The 16,688-nt window shown below is 39.6% G+C and overlaps 1 protein-coding gene across 1 annotated transcript in view; it reads left to right on the top strand.

The window, feature by feature from the left end:
- Positions 1 to 16,688, top strand: part of LOC124166862 — a 462,701-nt gene that overhangs the window by 160,058 nt on the left and 285,955 nt on the right. The window lies entirely within an intron of this gene.

Here is a 16,688-nt window from a genome sequence, read left to right as displayed (position 1 = left end):
CCTGAATTTACATGTCATATCTTCCTGAATTCCAATGTCAATGGTACCGAGGCTCATAGATTTTCACCGCCGTTCACGCGGCAGGCTTCGAAATATTTCACAAGTACATGAAAGTTTCCGTTTTCAACAGTTTTCAAACGAAAAAATTGTCCGCAGTCGGAGAAAATATTTAGGATATAGAATCTTACCTAACCCACCAAAACCATATGGATAGTGATAATGTCACTTGTACTTAACACCTACATATCGTAGAGGTAGCAAGAGGTGGTTATCTTAACAACCAAAAATATTCGGCAAGAATATAAAAAGCACTAAGAAAAGGTGGCCATTTTATACTGACTAAATTCGGAGGCAAGAAGGAGCAGGTACAGCTTCGGTTTAAAGGTTACTAGCAGGCCAACCGGCGCTGCTCGGGAAGGATAGTACACAGAGAGGCCGGAATCTTGGAACTTGGAATTCATGGTCGTATGGGATTTTTATATTTTCTCTTTGAGTGTTTCAAGAGTGGCACCTACTCGACAAGATTTCCAACCGCAGAAGTTGTATGACTTGATGTATTTAATCTGTGATGAGAAAATGATGCAAAGGACGTATCGTACGCAACCTAAAGTAGCACTACAGGGTTTGGAAGCATGAGCTAGCAACCTACTTGCTAACTTTGGTCGCAATCCGTATACCTCATGGAAACGCATAGTGAACATACAAACAGACAACCTCCTTTATAGTATATATAGATTTTAAAGGTTTAAGGTCAATAAAAAGCACATCGTGGAAATATATGATATATTTTATGCAAATTTAAAAAAATGCTCTGTACACCAATACTGATTAAAAGCGCGCGAAGTCATGCTGACATTCTACGGGTCGCCCCCACCTTACGTAAATAAGCCTCGTTCGGAAAAGAAATTTCGAGACTAAAACGGGACAGCCAAGCCTTCGAAAGTGAGACTAAGCGCCAAAAAAGTAAACTTCTACAATACGAATTGCCAACAAGGAGAACACCTTGAAGAGGCCCAGTGATCAATAACGGCATACAGAAGCCTCTAAAAAAAATATTCACCCTGAAATATTTTTGAAGCAGGGAGCTCTCGTGCAGCGAGGCAATGACCATCTCATGCCAACGAGCGAGCCGCCACTGGACTGCGAAGGAAATCCACAACCAAAATAAAAAGACTCTCTGACACTGATGTATTACATTTTGCTCCGACTTGAGCTAACCTTCCAAAATGGATTTTGTCATACGATCCACAAGCTGGGAGGCAAGCATTAGGGAGGAGACTTTTCCTTCTTAGTTTCTTGTAAATAATGGCGATGGTAAGCGTGTCACGTATCGATTTTAAATCGCTTCGAGATCCAATTTTGGCAACACTTGTAGAGATGAACCCTCTTTGTCGAATTTTTAGCCGCAAGAATAAATTTTAATATTTATAGATAAATTTTATATATTTTTTAAATTCACAGTCCTTTTTTTTGGGTGCATTTTTAGATTCATTTAAGTATAAAATATTCATTTTTATCAGGAATGTTTTATCAGGAATTTATGTATCTCCTTCTTTTATAATGTATGTATACGTATAGGGACGCTAACTTGCTTAAAAAACGTGATAATTATATCCTTTTCGGCGATGCTACATTTTGTAAATGCATACCTCATTTCCGAGACAGAAAATAAAAAAAATTCGACCCACATTTGCCCCAAATTTATCATTCACCTTTCGACTGATTCACCATCATATTTGCCTTTCAAAATTAAAATTGACGAATTTCCCGACGAAAATCTACCGCAGTAATTGTAGAACACCTAGAGTTAACAAAAAGTCACGGTGAGAAAGGTGCCAAGCAGGAAACCATAGCAAAAATAATTTGATAATGAAAAAATTGCTTGCAAAAGCCAGGTGTATATAGTCGAAAGGTAACCCTTAACCAGTGACGTGAAATATTTGTTACACTACCAGTGGCGTGCGGTCTCGGAGACCGCAATAAATCAAATATCCATAAAATATTGCAACGGAATTTTTATTGCTTAAGTTTATGTTTCTTTACCTTCTAAACTATTTCAAACTTTATATTTTATGCGTCACCAATAAGAATCAATTTTTTCGGTAAAAAAAAGTTTATAGTTTAAAGGTAATTAAAAACAGGATCCAAAAACTGATATCAAACACTTGAATTATTGTTATCGTTTTTAAGCGTCAATATCTCGCGGTTATTCAAAATAACGCCTTAAATGTCAAAGAAAGATGGCTAACTAATAGGAAAAAATTGAATTTATATCGTTTATTCCTTTTCTTGATGCATTCTGCAGGCTTGACGTGAGGTCTCTCAGACTGCTAATCGAATTAATTTGTAAATTTACAGAATGAAATAATAAAAACGTTTAATTTTAATAATGTTATGTCCTTATTATACAAACATTCGAAGCTAACGATGATTTTAGATATATAAAAACAGCATATTTGAAAATATTCATAATTTTAAAAACACAGAGGTCTCTCAGACCGCACGTCACCAATTAAGGGGTAACATAATAAACCAATATATTGCGAGATTAGGTCACCGAAAAGACGGGTGTTTTGGGTCCCCAGGGAAGGCGGTAGCGAGTCAGTAGCCAGTAAAATTCGATGCTTAATATAAATGAAATGGTGGCTAATAATCCACCATGGAAACACCCACGATCACTAAAAGGGAGACGCGAGTTACTCCAAAGCTGAATAAACATCCGATCTAAAAAGATAAATACAAATACGTAACACGAGCGCGGTGGTCCACCAAGCGGAGTTTCCATTGGCCCACTAGCCCGAAGTTTTGTCTGTGCCAATATAAATATGCGTCAAATGCGTGTATTTATAAAACATACGCCCCAGAAGTCAGACTCGATCAACCTCCTTGCGAAGGGAAGCGCGGATCAAAAAAGGACTTCAGGGCCTTAGGAACTGAAGGAAACGGGGAGGTATAAAATGATATAATAAACAAGAAATATTTATTTCCCGTTCAATTTTATAATCTGATTCGAACAGCATATTTAAGTTTCAATAATCGTGAGGCTTAACATACAGAAGAAACTCTTCGTAAGCTGAGGAGAATATTAAAAAGAAGCCAAATGTTTAGCCCGTAAAGAAAATCAACTCTCAAAGATATATATGCATGGAGGGATATTAGATCGAGCCTTGCAGCGAAAGGCTAACTACTATTCCTCCTGAGCCTCTCAGCAGTGTAACAAGGCTCTTGACGCGTTGGTATTTCGCGTATCATTCAAATTTAGCATTATGAAAGGATAATAAAATATTTTTATATGCTGCTGCGAGATTTCGCAGTCACCAGCAAATTATCGTATAAATTACTGCGGTGAAAACGTTCGTCTATTATGATATTTAACAGCCATATCATTTTATATCGTCAGAGCAAGGGGAAAGTGAGCAACAAATATGCCATTACGTAATCAAATAAGATTGCTTCCATGGCAAACCGAGCGATGAGTCTTTAAAAAAAATAAGTATTAAAATAAAAAAAACATCAATACCATAATCATCGTAATATCTTGTAAGTTACCCACTTGGTACGTGAATAGCATTGATAACATTCAAGCACGACCGATAAAGTAAATAACTGATGATGTATCAGTAATATACGAGGGAGTCCTAGAATAACAGCGGTAAAATAAAAATAAATTTTCGAATCTGCGAAACCCGAAGAACTCAATCGGTAATATCAGGAGTCATGAGGATCTTGAAATAGATTGATAGATAGCAATAGATAGAGGCAAAGACAATAAATTTGAAATAAGATGGGCTGGAAGAACTCTATAGGATTAGAATAGAGGACCATGGATAAGATCGAGTAAAATTCCCAGTCATTGGAACCTTTAGGATCGTGGCATTGAAAATTATTTTGCTGCGACTTTCATGTCTACATTTCAACCAAAGAAACATTTTCCTTAGGCTTGAGAGACATTGTACGTACATATATTACTTAAATAATGTACCTGGGTATAGTTATGAATTTAGCTTTTCTCAGGAAAATACTTAAGGAAAAGTGGAAAACTCGCAGTTACCGAGACAGAAGTTTCCTATTGTTGATTCCACTCACATTCGTACATGTAGCGTTGCAAACTGCCGTATGGTAGGTAGCTCTATACTGTATTATTATTGTATACCGTCCTGCATATGGTACATATTATCGAGATTGCCGTTCTATACAGGGTGTTTCAGGAAGAAGCTACGATATTTCGGGAGGATGTCGGGGAGACAATTTTAAGTTAATCGCACATTTTCGACCAAACTTTATTATTTAATGTCCTTAAAAATCCAGGGTATGAAATAAAATGTCGATAAATTGGATGTATAAGACAGACCGTTTTCATGCTAACTTCACAGTGTTTCAAAAAAAACGTTTGCGTTGCCATGGCTCGGTACTTAAGGAGTTTCGACCCCATGTTTATTGAGAAAAAATGCTTAAAATTATCTCTCGTTACCACCTCCTTTGAGTATTGCATATTCCTCCAGAAACACCCAGTGCAGTACAAGTCAGCTAGTAACCTCCCACTTTGGTCTTCAATAGATAAATTTCATACACACTAAATGCCGGTTTTATAATGTCTGGTTAACGCTAACTCTAAACGTGAGTTTTCATGAATGCGTCCGGCGCGCACGCTCGCGACGAGACGCGTGATTCTTCGCGTGAACTTTTCTCATGAAAGGGAATCTATGCGAAAGATCCACAGAGAAAAAAATCATTCACCTTGACTGGGATTCGAACCCGGATCCCCCGATTTCCGGTCGAGTGCTTAGCCAGTTAAGCTACCGAGGCGTCATTCTTCCCTGTGGATATTTGATAATAATGACGCCTCGGTTACGTAATAGCTTAACTGGCTAAAGCACTCGACCGGAAATCGGGGGATCCGGGTTCGAATCCCAGTCAAGGCGAATAATTTTTTCTCTGTGGATCTTTCGCACGATTGTGCATTGTGGGTGACTCCCGTAAAAGTTATCACGGCGGCTAGTCCCGGTATACTTTAAACTAGCAAATCTATGCGCAAGCGAACCTCCGCGCAGGAGGCTTCCGCCGGCTATCTGCCGCAGAGAAACGGCAATAGAGCAAACGTGACGAACGTGAACACTTCCACAGCAGCGGTATTATAATTACCTTTTTTTGGATCATATAACCAAAATAAGTATAATTCTTCCATTTTCTCAGGGAGCCCATTACCCTCATCCACACGTCATTTAGAAGTAGGTAAAGAGTGTGATATTTGTCTCGTAGAGACTTCCATAGGACCGACACATTTTTCGCTGAAAAACACATGTTTTTACTCAAGCTTCGACATTCATAACCTTCGATAATCATCAGAAATTAAATTTATCCTAGTCTTCCAATCCAACAGATATCTTATCTCCCTCCAGGCTATATATTTGAGGTTACATTTTCCAGGCTATATATTTATATTCTGTTTCGATATCTGTAGTAGTAGTGGTATACGTAAGTATATTTATTTCTAATTTCGGATGTAATGAATTCATCGACGGAGATAAGACTCACGTAAGCAGCCATGCTGTAGTGCAGACATGCAGCCACTTAACCAGCAGAGTTTCACGGGTTTTCCGCGTCGAAAGTTGAGAAGATTTCAACTTCGTGCGACGCGTCTAGCGCGAACTCACGCGAAGGATTCCAGGCTCCTGATTGGCTGAAGATCCCGTTTTCGCGTCTCTTCACCTAAAACGCGTCCAAGAAAACGTAACTTAAAATGATACAGCCTTTAACTTTACTCAAATGAGACTGAAACTTCTGGTTAGCTTCTGAATAATTTCAGAGTTGAAGCAAACCTGAACTTAGAGCCACAGCCAGGTAAACTTGAAGGCTGTAGCAACCTACGGTTACGGCTAACCAGTCATTATATAAACCGGCTCTAAGTTTATTTAGTATTTTCTCACCCTCCATCTCATATTTTGCCCAGTATACTGGCGCGATCAGTTCCCGCTACAATTTTTCCGTCCCGTAAGTACCTGCACAGACAACCCGCTTCGCAGACTCTTTAAGTTTAATGTGAAAGTGAAACGGAAAACGGCGTTTCCTTAAACGTTATCGAGCAAAAATTGGCCCGGACGGTGTCGTTATGAAACGTTCGGCTAACTATAAGTATCAACTAAAGCCGCCATGTCTGAGGTCGACCGGTTTTTGCGGCGTAATTTCGAAGCCTCGCGGAAGAAGGCCGGGACGAGCGGCGTTCCTCCAGTCACCTTCCCTTTCTCTCTCCACGTCGGGCAGGAAGAAAAGCACTGGTCGGAAGTCATTTTCCCGCTGCTCCCCTACCAAATCCCTTGAGGGCGTCGGAATGAGAACTTGAGCGTGTGCTGAGGGCAAACATGGCGCCTGAAACCCTCCCCTCAATTCACACCTCTCTCCCGCCGGAGTCCCTCCTCTCAGCCCCCGAGTCATTGGGTTCCGCCCGACGCTGGCCGTTCATCGCCCATACGCCCGCCTCGGGAATTTCGGAGTAGTCCGGATATTCGCTGGAATGTTACGGGGCAGTCGCTCAATCAACACTATCGAGTTGAACTGTTCGATCTTCTCGGTCAATCGTGACCAAGGTAGGTGTACTGAAAACAGTGGCGCAACTGGTGGGTATGAGGGGATAGATCCCCTTCCAGAGCCTCAGAAATTTTTATTGTATACTAATGTTTTCCCTGCTGTGACGACTTCCCAAACAATTATGTACTAGCGAAACACAAATTTTAAGTGCCAAAATTGTGTACCGAAAATGTATATCTAGGCATGTCAGTTTTCAAAAATTTTCCCCTAGGGTCGTTCCCCAGACCCCCACCCCACCCTCCCAAAGCATATTCCCAGTCACGCCACACATTGAAATACTGATATTATTTCAAAATTGTACATCGCAATCCTTTTCTTTTAATTTATACGCTATAGCTAGAGATCACGAATAGTTATTTTCGATGGATACCTCATAATAGGTGGAGCTAGGCTTTTGGGTTGTCCTCCGCGTCGGTTCAACTTCGTGACGAAAGTTTCCGGCATTGCAGCAGGCCACTTCAGGTTTACAAGCCGGCGAAACTGTCGTCATGAAGACGAAACCACGCGGAGGACAGCCCAAAAACCTTGCTGCGCCTACTGCAGAGCTCCGCGGAAACCAACACCTTATCCTGTTTTATGTATTTTTGGTATTCGGCTGGGTCCATTTTTAAAAAACGACATCACCAACTACCAATCCAACACTTGGCTAATTTTGCAGTCTAAACATGGCGGTCTATTGAATCCGACTGCGGCACATATCATCCGCGGCTATAAACATCCAGAGTCACTCACAATCAGTGAGGATAACTTAATGAGTTGTTATTTACATCTCAAGTAAGTAGTACTGCCATAAATTTCTGTTTCTACTCGTTTAGGGCCATTTCCGATGCAGGAAAACGGTGTTAACTTTACTCCTTGAGCGTGAAGGATGAGATATACAACGTCAAATACCCATAAAGGCTAGGCTTAGCCATCTAAAGGTATCTGGAAGTAATGCTATCAGACAATGCACAACCAGTTCTTCCACCTTCATTCAAAATAACTCAATTTTAGATAGCATTTGAGAGAGATTTTTAAAAATGGATATAAGTACGTGTGAAAGAATTAAATGAAGAGAGAGATGACACTTTTCCACAGGTTTATTGCAAGTACCACGCGTTTTGACCGTTAGGTCATTATCAAGTACAATGTGTATTGTCTGTCATTATACTTGATAATGACATAATTATACTTGATAATGACATTAATTATACTTGATAATGACATAACTGTCGAAACGCGTCGTACTTTCAATAAACGTGTGGAAAAGTCCATACTCTGTTCTTTTAATACTAACATGATGTCATTCCACTATATTTCACCTGCTTCTGTTACTTTTACGTGCGTGTGACTTAATAAATACGACTGATGCGCACGTAGCAAGTTAAAAATACAGGTTGATTCTCTCTTGCTTCTTTTCTGACGGTTCATTTACTCAAGTGTTTTAAATGATTGACATTATGGGCTGATCAATGCCGATGCTAGAATTCGGAGGATACGGTCTCATAATGTACCAATAAAAAATGCCAAGTGATGATATCACCGCGACTAGCCTAGGATAAATGTATCTTGAAAAGCAGCTGGCAATTTGTATGGCAGGCCCAGAAAAGAATACCAGTCCTTAAATGGAAAAAAGAAGAAATTTTCAGGTGTTCGGATTTCAGGAAGATGAAATTACTTCCCAAAATAGCTGGCTAAATGACAAATTAAACTACCGAAGCTCCATCACAGATCGCAAACGACATCCTCTGGCTTAGAGACTCGTCTGCAACTTACCTGTTGAGGTTTCTAGTGGGTTGATTCGTATCTCCCCTGTCAGCCCCAACAAGACGGTATGCAGCAGTCCACGGAGTCTCAAGCTCTTAAATCGACACTTGAGCCCTGAGGGTTCGAGTCGACGCTGCAATCGGGGTGGGTGACCGCCCAGTAACAAAACAACTCAGTTCCCACGGCCAGCAAATAGGAAGTAATATGGGACCAACCGTCTTACCCTCCCGGACTATCAGAAGGGGCGTGGCAGCCTTGTGTGTCAACAAAGTTTCTTTTGTGGAGTCATTCGGGCTCTCTTAAGCGTTTTTGTTGAGCGGTTGAGGGACAAAAAGCGAATGAGGTATCCACGTTTGTTTACATTCCTGAATACCCTCGAGAAATACACTTTTTTCGATTACAAATATGAGGCATTCTCGTTGACCAGACAGGGTTTCTGTGATAATATTACCGTAACATGTTAGACGTCATTTATACCATGACAGGAGGAGGGAATTCCTTAAAGATTTTAATACTCTGCAATGGACTTACTTACCTGAGATTATACTTAAAATATAGAGAGATTACCTCATCGGTTGGGCATTTTGCAGATGTTAAAGATACATCTCATACGTCACTCAAAAAGATTAATTTCTACATGATTGAGCACTGATACAAATGTCACTTACTAGAACGAATACGCATAAAAATAAAGAATGAAATCCTACTCATACTCGCATCACAGGCAGCAAAAACCTATTATTGAGGGTATAAAAGGTAAAGCACAATTTACCAGCAGGTTAGACAAATTATGTCCCATTGAAGTTCACGACTTTAGTATTCCGTGGTGCATTTCGTTTGCATAAATTGTGAAACATCTTATGAACTTCTACCATACAAACTACGGATGTTTAGATTTATTTTATTCCCCTTTGGCCTGCGCAGTATTCAGGATTGATTGCATAAGTGATTGAAGGTAATGTAATTCTGCATTCGTATGCGAAAAGGTTATCTTAGAAATTAACGGATAGTAATCAAGGTGATATAAGGATCACGAATATCGAACAAAATGCTCAGAACAATGGTTCCCAAAGGATGAAATATTTACCCAGCGGCACTCGCGCGGGATGCTGAATCAAGAATACACGCGCGAGATACAGCTGTAGCGGAATCCATTTTTTTTTATTACCTCATACGAATATTTTTTAACTCAACGTATTTTTTTATATACTGAGACTCCTCCCCACCCCTGACAACACGTGGTGAAAATACAAAGTAAACAAAATGTCTGGGCTATAACTGTATCCCGCGGGAGTGCCGTAGGTTTAAAATATTTATTACATTAAGTACTCAATTAAAAATGTAGAAATATTTATAGAAACTAGCCAAAAATTCTAAATTTAAATTATGCATAATGAAGGAAGTTACTTCTTTGTTTTAAAATCCAGTAGCAACACTGGCGGCAATTGCGGGCTTTCCCGACCTGCATCAAATTTTGAATACAAGTACAACTCGTTTACACGATAAGTTTCCGAGTCAAACTTTCGGAGATTTTAACTATACTTCTCATCATGGGCGGATCTAGGGGGGGAGGCACGGGGGCGCTTGCCCCCAACCCCCCCACCAGACCCTTAAAAATAGGCAAAATTTTTAATACGGTCCCATTATCATAGCGTTCGTTTTTATTACGAGAAGTACTTGTGCACTCCCAGAACAAAATGCTGGATACGGCCTTGCTTGTCCTCCCCCAGAAAGAAATCCTGGATCCGCCCCTGCTTCAAATCGCATGTTAGGGCTAAGCCTTCATTTACGTACTTTGGAGTGGGCAACCGTGGGGGTAGCCGAACATTTAAGTGACTGCAAAGGGGCAATGCACTTTCATGGTCATTACAGGTTCTGCAAACCCGACGTCTCACCCGAATGATATATATCTCCCGAACAATTCCAAACATTCACGAGAATTCCTTCGAAATGTATTTTCCCACGCAATTTCAGGAGCCTATAAACAAGGTGTATCCAAAGTCTCGCTCCTAATTAGAAGAACACTTCTGAAACCGATCACCAAGAGTGCACCGTAACATTCTATACGCCCCTATGGAACCTCTGTCACGTCTAGCCTCGGGCCAGTGAGGTGCAGCATAAATACCCGGAGCCGAGTTCTGCGCACGCGCAGACGCGCAAATGCATAATAAGATAGGCAAATTCAGACAGAAAATTTGAAAGCTTACTGATAAAATTGTTGGAAAGATTCAACTTTCGAAGAATTATTCCCTATAGGAGAGGTAAATATCACAATATAAAAAATAATCTTTTCTTATAAAATACCATGTTTCAGCAAAAAGAAGAAGCGTTCTCAAGGTTAATTTATTACACCTATAATGATTGTAGCGCCTCCATTTGATTCTGTTGACAGTTTCTGGAACTCCATATTTATTTTTTTATTCCTGAATAATACTCGAGATACTGTTACATCCGACAGAATATCAGAAAGACAAAGTAAACTCATTTAAACCAATTATGACAACTTGGAGAATCATCAGTAAATCGCAGCTCAAAATTTGCATTCAATAGAACCATTCGTAAGTGTGACGCCACTTTTGTTCGATATAAATATCATTATACGTTCTTGGTTTTTGTAGCAGCCAATGATCCAGCCAGTTAATAATTTTAGAGAGCTCAGGTGTACAGCGTTTTCCCGCTGTGATTTTATGTTGTAAAATCTTCCATTTTAATATAGTTCTCCGATGGCTAAATCGATGTGTTGACTCGATTTTTAACTAGCAACTCATTATGATTACAATCATTAGGAGAAGTGCGGAATTGCACAGCGGAAGCGCAATTGATTCATGACCCATAGCTCGATTGGAAAAAGAAGCTTTATCTTCATTTATTCACTAATTGGAAATAGATCCATTTATGTGATGATCAATTATTATTATTATTTGTACCAATTATTGTATTACTATATACCATTGTGAATTGTACAAGCACATATTATTTCTGACGTCTCCAAGCACGAGTGTGAATGATTGCATGGCTCATTGACTTTCGCAGTTTACACAGCTACTGCGAGGAAATGCATTTTTTAAATTATTACCCTTGGACGACAAAAATTTTACCCATGGACGTTCTCCCTTTAAGTCGGTAAAAAAATTCAGCGTGATTGAAATGTACTTGGCCTCTTAAGAATCCCGAGTAACTAAAAATATCTAACCAAAGATTCCAAGGCAATACATACACAAAAAATTGCAACACTGTTAAGCTACGATGAAGCAGGTGTCACTGCTGATGAGTCTGTTCCGCTGAGCATCAGTTCTCATGGGCTTCTGAACGAAATGAAATGCAGCAACTTTGGGATAATTACTGCTACTTATATATTGTTTGATTGATGATACGTTTATTTGATGGTCTTCGCTCCGCACGAATGAATGTTACCTAGAACTCATTGGCATTACTACAAAATTCGGTCACCACCTAACGGTTCCATGTAGAGAAAACTCCAGAAATACTGAGGATTAATGTCTTCAAAAAACAAAACTAGATTTAAAAAAAATGCAGCACATCCTTACGCGCTGGAGAAGAGACAATGATTTACCTTATCCGATGGCGTTCCTCTGATAGGAATTTCTGGCTAATTACGAGTAGTAGAATGCAATTAAATAACAGACCAATGAAACTTTCATATTAAGAGTTTTAATAGCCGAAATGTCACGTAAGAGCGACTGAATAAGCCCCATAAATATGTTCTGAATTCAGAATACACGTAAAAAAAAGCTATGTTCGTCATTTCGGTAATAGCTATTTCTTTTGACTGTGCTGCAATAAAATGAAATCCTATTTGAGGCGTCGTCTGCGTATTTTTTCCAGGGTGACTTTGAGACGGGTTGATACGTTTGCCTGGGTCTATTACCATTCCACGGGCGCTATGCTCACTAAAAGATCGAATACACGGTCTCTAAATTAAGACCATAAATAATACGTAGTTAAGAGAGTCAATAAAAAGGTGTCATAAAAATGAAAACAACATATACATTCTTACGTACAATATAATGTTAATTGCCCGAAATCTGGACTAACTCCAGCTGAAAACTGGCAGGTTATTAGAGAAAGCTATAGATGATTTGACAAATGGCTACAATAAATTAGCATATCCTACAGTGGTCAACACCAAATAGATTAAATACATTTGGAAAGTAAGGTAAACGGTGCTGGTAAAACAAATTTGAGACGTGAAAAATCGATGAAAATTGAGAGAGATGATATTTTTTATATAAGGATTCATTGTATGACATGATGTAGTGTGGGTTTAATAAATTTTTAGTATGATTATTACGTACTGGCCACTAGTTATTAAAAGATGACTGAGTACATATGTTTAATGATCGTTTTTATAATCCTTAAATAATAACACGTTATTCCAAATTAAAAATTTATAATTTCCAACATTAAATACTTTCATAAGAATAGAAGTCATACTAATATAATATGAGCGTTGATGACACTGCTGTTTCCCTAGTATTATCTCACACACGAGCCTTACAACTTGTGGAAACACTAAAGTGACATTAATCAATCCCTTATTGGCGAACTTATTATGATTTTCGTGTTTATCACGGTCAAAAACACACGGCAAGGAGGAGTCCATCCTTGTGGTTAACAAACAAACCCCCGCATAGAATCGTTAAGAGGATATTGTCCACCACACATTTCTTGGTCTCGCCACGTGTGTTAAGTATCGCAGAAACAATTTATGCCAGTATTCCAGATGGTCCAATAGATTCCATTGAACATTACAAAACAAGCATGGAACGAATCCGGCCTCACATTAAATACGAAGAAGTTAAAATAATTGAGAGGACTTATTGTTCTCCTTTTAACGTATTTTGTCTTTTTCTGGTCAAATTAGTCGCTTAGAATTGTGTTATCACGAAATATTCGTAGTAGGGTATAAGCTTTTCAACTGTTTCCTCTATCACAAATGTGTATGATTTTTTTCTGAAAATAAATACAAAGGAAAATTTCCATATTTGAGCTACAGGAATATGTTCACATGGGTCTACTATACCTGCTCTGAAAAACTATGACGACAGCTAAAACTAGAAAGACGTCACAGAGAAATCCGATCGCGCGGGAGTGATGTGTCGGAATGGGCAGACATTCTCCTTTTTTATTGTGTCATTTATTAAATGTTTTTTTTATTCTTTAATTTAAGCAGTTTCCGGTAGTTTTTTTTTAAATTTGCTTCGAAAGATAACCAAGTTTTTTTGTTTAGACTACATTTTTCTTCACCTGCCGTTGTCGAAATAACCGTTGAGCTATTCAATTCATGAGTTTAGTTTTAAATAGGTTTAATCGATATAATTATTTTGCAACTGGAGTTCCACATTTTAATATGATGAGTCCACATATGAAATAGAAGCGCCACCGTCATATACTTGCGATATCATTCGAAAAAACCGAAAACGAAATGCTCACAAATCTCTGGGACTATGAACCCAAACCAAACCTCAGAAATAAAACTCCCAAAATGGCCCTTAACCCTACCCGTATCCCTTCCACTTCACTACTTTAATTGACATTGTGCCGCTGTACTTAGCTGTAATTATTTGCCAGCAACCACCAGTTGAAGAAACACCCAGAAAATAGCTGCAAAAGCTGAGTATTGAGAATAATAAAGCCTAAGAAATCCGTTGCGTGCGTGCGTCCACAGCTCACACAGGAAGTGAGATTAACAAAACACTAGGGAACCTTAAGAAGGAAACGGGATACCAAGTCTATGGTGCATGTAGGAGATTTCTCCAACAAGAGATCAATCAACGAGTAACCCACCAAAAAGACGGGAAATATATCCTGATGTCGATGGTGGAGAGCAGGGGTCTCCAATTTACTAGGCCACGAGGGCCACATTCCAAGTTCCGAATGGCCCCGCGGGCCGGATCGCAAATTTGCCAATGACTGAGGTATTCGATTCCAATGTCTACTGAAGTATCCGGTGGCGTATTTCTTACTTACGAACAGATGAAGTCGACTTTGACGTGTAGTACAGCGCTACAATGCTCCTAGCGGCGTCTCACAGAGTTAAACGAGCGAGACGCGCGCGCTACTTGAAACGAGTGCGCGGGCCGGATGAAAGCCCCCCGCGGGCCGTATTTTGGAGACCCCTGGTGTAGAAAGACACCATAGATGAGAGAACCTTCGATCTCAAGACGTAATTTGGATTACTGGCCTAAATGCTGTCAACAGTTGCGAACACATGCGGCGAGAGAGTAAAAAAACGAACCGAGAAGAAAAACAAAATCTCCTTTGCGGAAATCTCAGAAATTATGTCGGCAGAGGGTTTGCCTTTTGAGGAAGGAGGGGATGGGTACTGTAAATCGTTAGCTGTTCGACATGGCATCATACGTAACGGAGACGGGATCTTGACCTTAAAACTTTCCCCCTAAAGAGAGAGAGAGAGAGCCGAGCTTTAGATTTTATCTGCTTCCCTTCACAGCAGGCTGCCGGGGCGACAAGTGGGCCTCACCCGCATTGCGAAAACGAAATGACTGCGAGGTTTATGGCAGAAAGGGGTGATCGTGGCTAAGGTCTTAACTGCTGAGGGACGGAGACGTGGGCATATACTTGGGACGGAGTGGGGGGGGGAGAGGGGCGGAGCCAAATCAGTGATTACAGCCACCACCCAGGGCTGCCAACCGCTAACGAAATTACCTCCTCGTCGACTCGAGGAATGGGGACATAAATTTGAATTCCCCGATCCGAACTGAACGACCACCTCCCGCAAGGGAATGAACCATCAATTTCGCGAACTTTCTTCAGGGGTATCGGCTCGGATTCATCTCTATGCTTTATGGGCCGTATTCGCTCGGGGTAAATTTAATTTTTTTAGAAGGCGAGGGAGGGATTGAAAAAATATGTATATGAGCTCCATGCTCGAATTTTCGTCGCTGAATGAACTGATTACGGGCACAAAAGAAATAATGGGCGCCATTTGTGAATCTAATCAACAGGAATTTCACGAACTAGTCCAACGAAAGGGATAGGCATTTTTACAGAATAAGAATTAGAAAACTCCTATAAAAAATCGTACGAGGGGCCAATTATGGCAATAAATTCATCACCTATTGGTGATTAGAATGGAAGTCAATATGAAATAAGTAATGCAAATCAATCAACTGACTTAACAACTGCTGACGAGAAACACGATTTGGGACGCCATTACATAAGTCCATCTAACTTGCAAGGGTACAATCTTCAGGGGGCACTGTGTGACTAACTCTTATTAAACCTAGACGAAATGAAAAGAAAAGTATTCGATAAATTTCACTGGAAGGACAAATTTTCCCCTAAGTATCAAAGTATCTTATGTCTCTACTGATTGCTCCAGTACCGTTACTATTACACTGAATCTGAGACGAGGATCTATTATAAGTAGGTATTTGTAAACATTTAAGACATAAAGAATTTTTCACACGAAAATATTTCATTTTTAAGGGGTTTACTGTCAATTAACGATGAAGTAGATCACAATACAGGGTCAAATACCATTCTATATGGAACTGCAGCACAAACCTCAAGATAATAGGTATAGATATTTGTCTACATGCACAAAACCATGATTCAAGTTATGTAAAATGGTTTTAATTTTGAAATGCAGAGCAAGCTCAAACGCTGTAAATTATATGTATCCCCATAATTTCAAATCGTTTGAATACTTCGAAAGGGAGTACCAAAAAGAGAGTACAAAGAGATTTGAACCACAGAGAGATTGAAAGCAATAATGAATGAAGGAAGACGAGAAATAATACTTATCGGGAAAAATATCTCGATTTTTATGGCACTGGAATTGATTCGAAACTAACCAATGAGGATTTCCGTGATAAATAGAAAACCTGTTGGATTTATCACATAAAACGTCGAGCGAAGGGTATAAAAGTAGCCCTCTCTTCACTTCTCAGTGAGCAGACGATGTTAAGGGTAGTCATCCGAAAATCAGCATATTTCTCCAATAAAATACACTTCGTACGATTCCTCGAAAGAGTTGAATATTAAACAGTCATTCGATCGCCAGTTATCAATTGGAAATTCGTGTCCCCTCACTGACCACGTAGGTTTCTTTAATAGGCCAGCATCTCCCAGCTAGTAGCAGTTATGAGGTTACTCCCTGGCGTGTTTTTTTTGCCAACGATACACAATTCTGACTGAAATTATATGTTAAAATCAGAGACCACCCCGCGTATTATTAAGAAAGGCAAGCAGCTCCATTAATTTATTAATCGTGTCCGTGAGGAAATTTTGGAAAAAATCGCAGACTTGTTAGCTATGGCCCTCTTTGAAGTGATTCGGAACTTACTTATCTGCATGTAATACGGCTGTTGGTA

Source organism: Ischnura elegans, chromosome 10 (genome assembly GCF_921293095.1).
Source record: "Ischnura elegans chromosome 10, ioIscEleg1.1, whole genome shotgun sequence".
Classification (NCBI taxonomy): Eukaryota; Metazoa; Arthropoda; class Insecta; order Odonata; family Coenagrionidae; genus Ischnura; species Ischnura elegans.
This window is presented reverse-complemented; position numbering and strand designations above follow the sequence as displayed.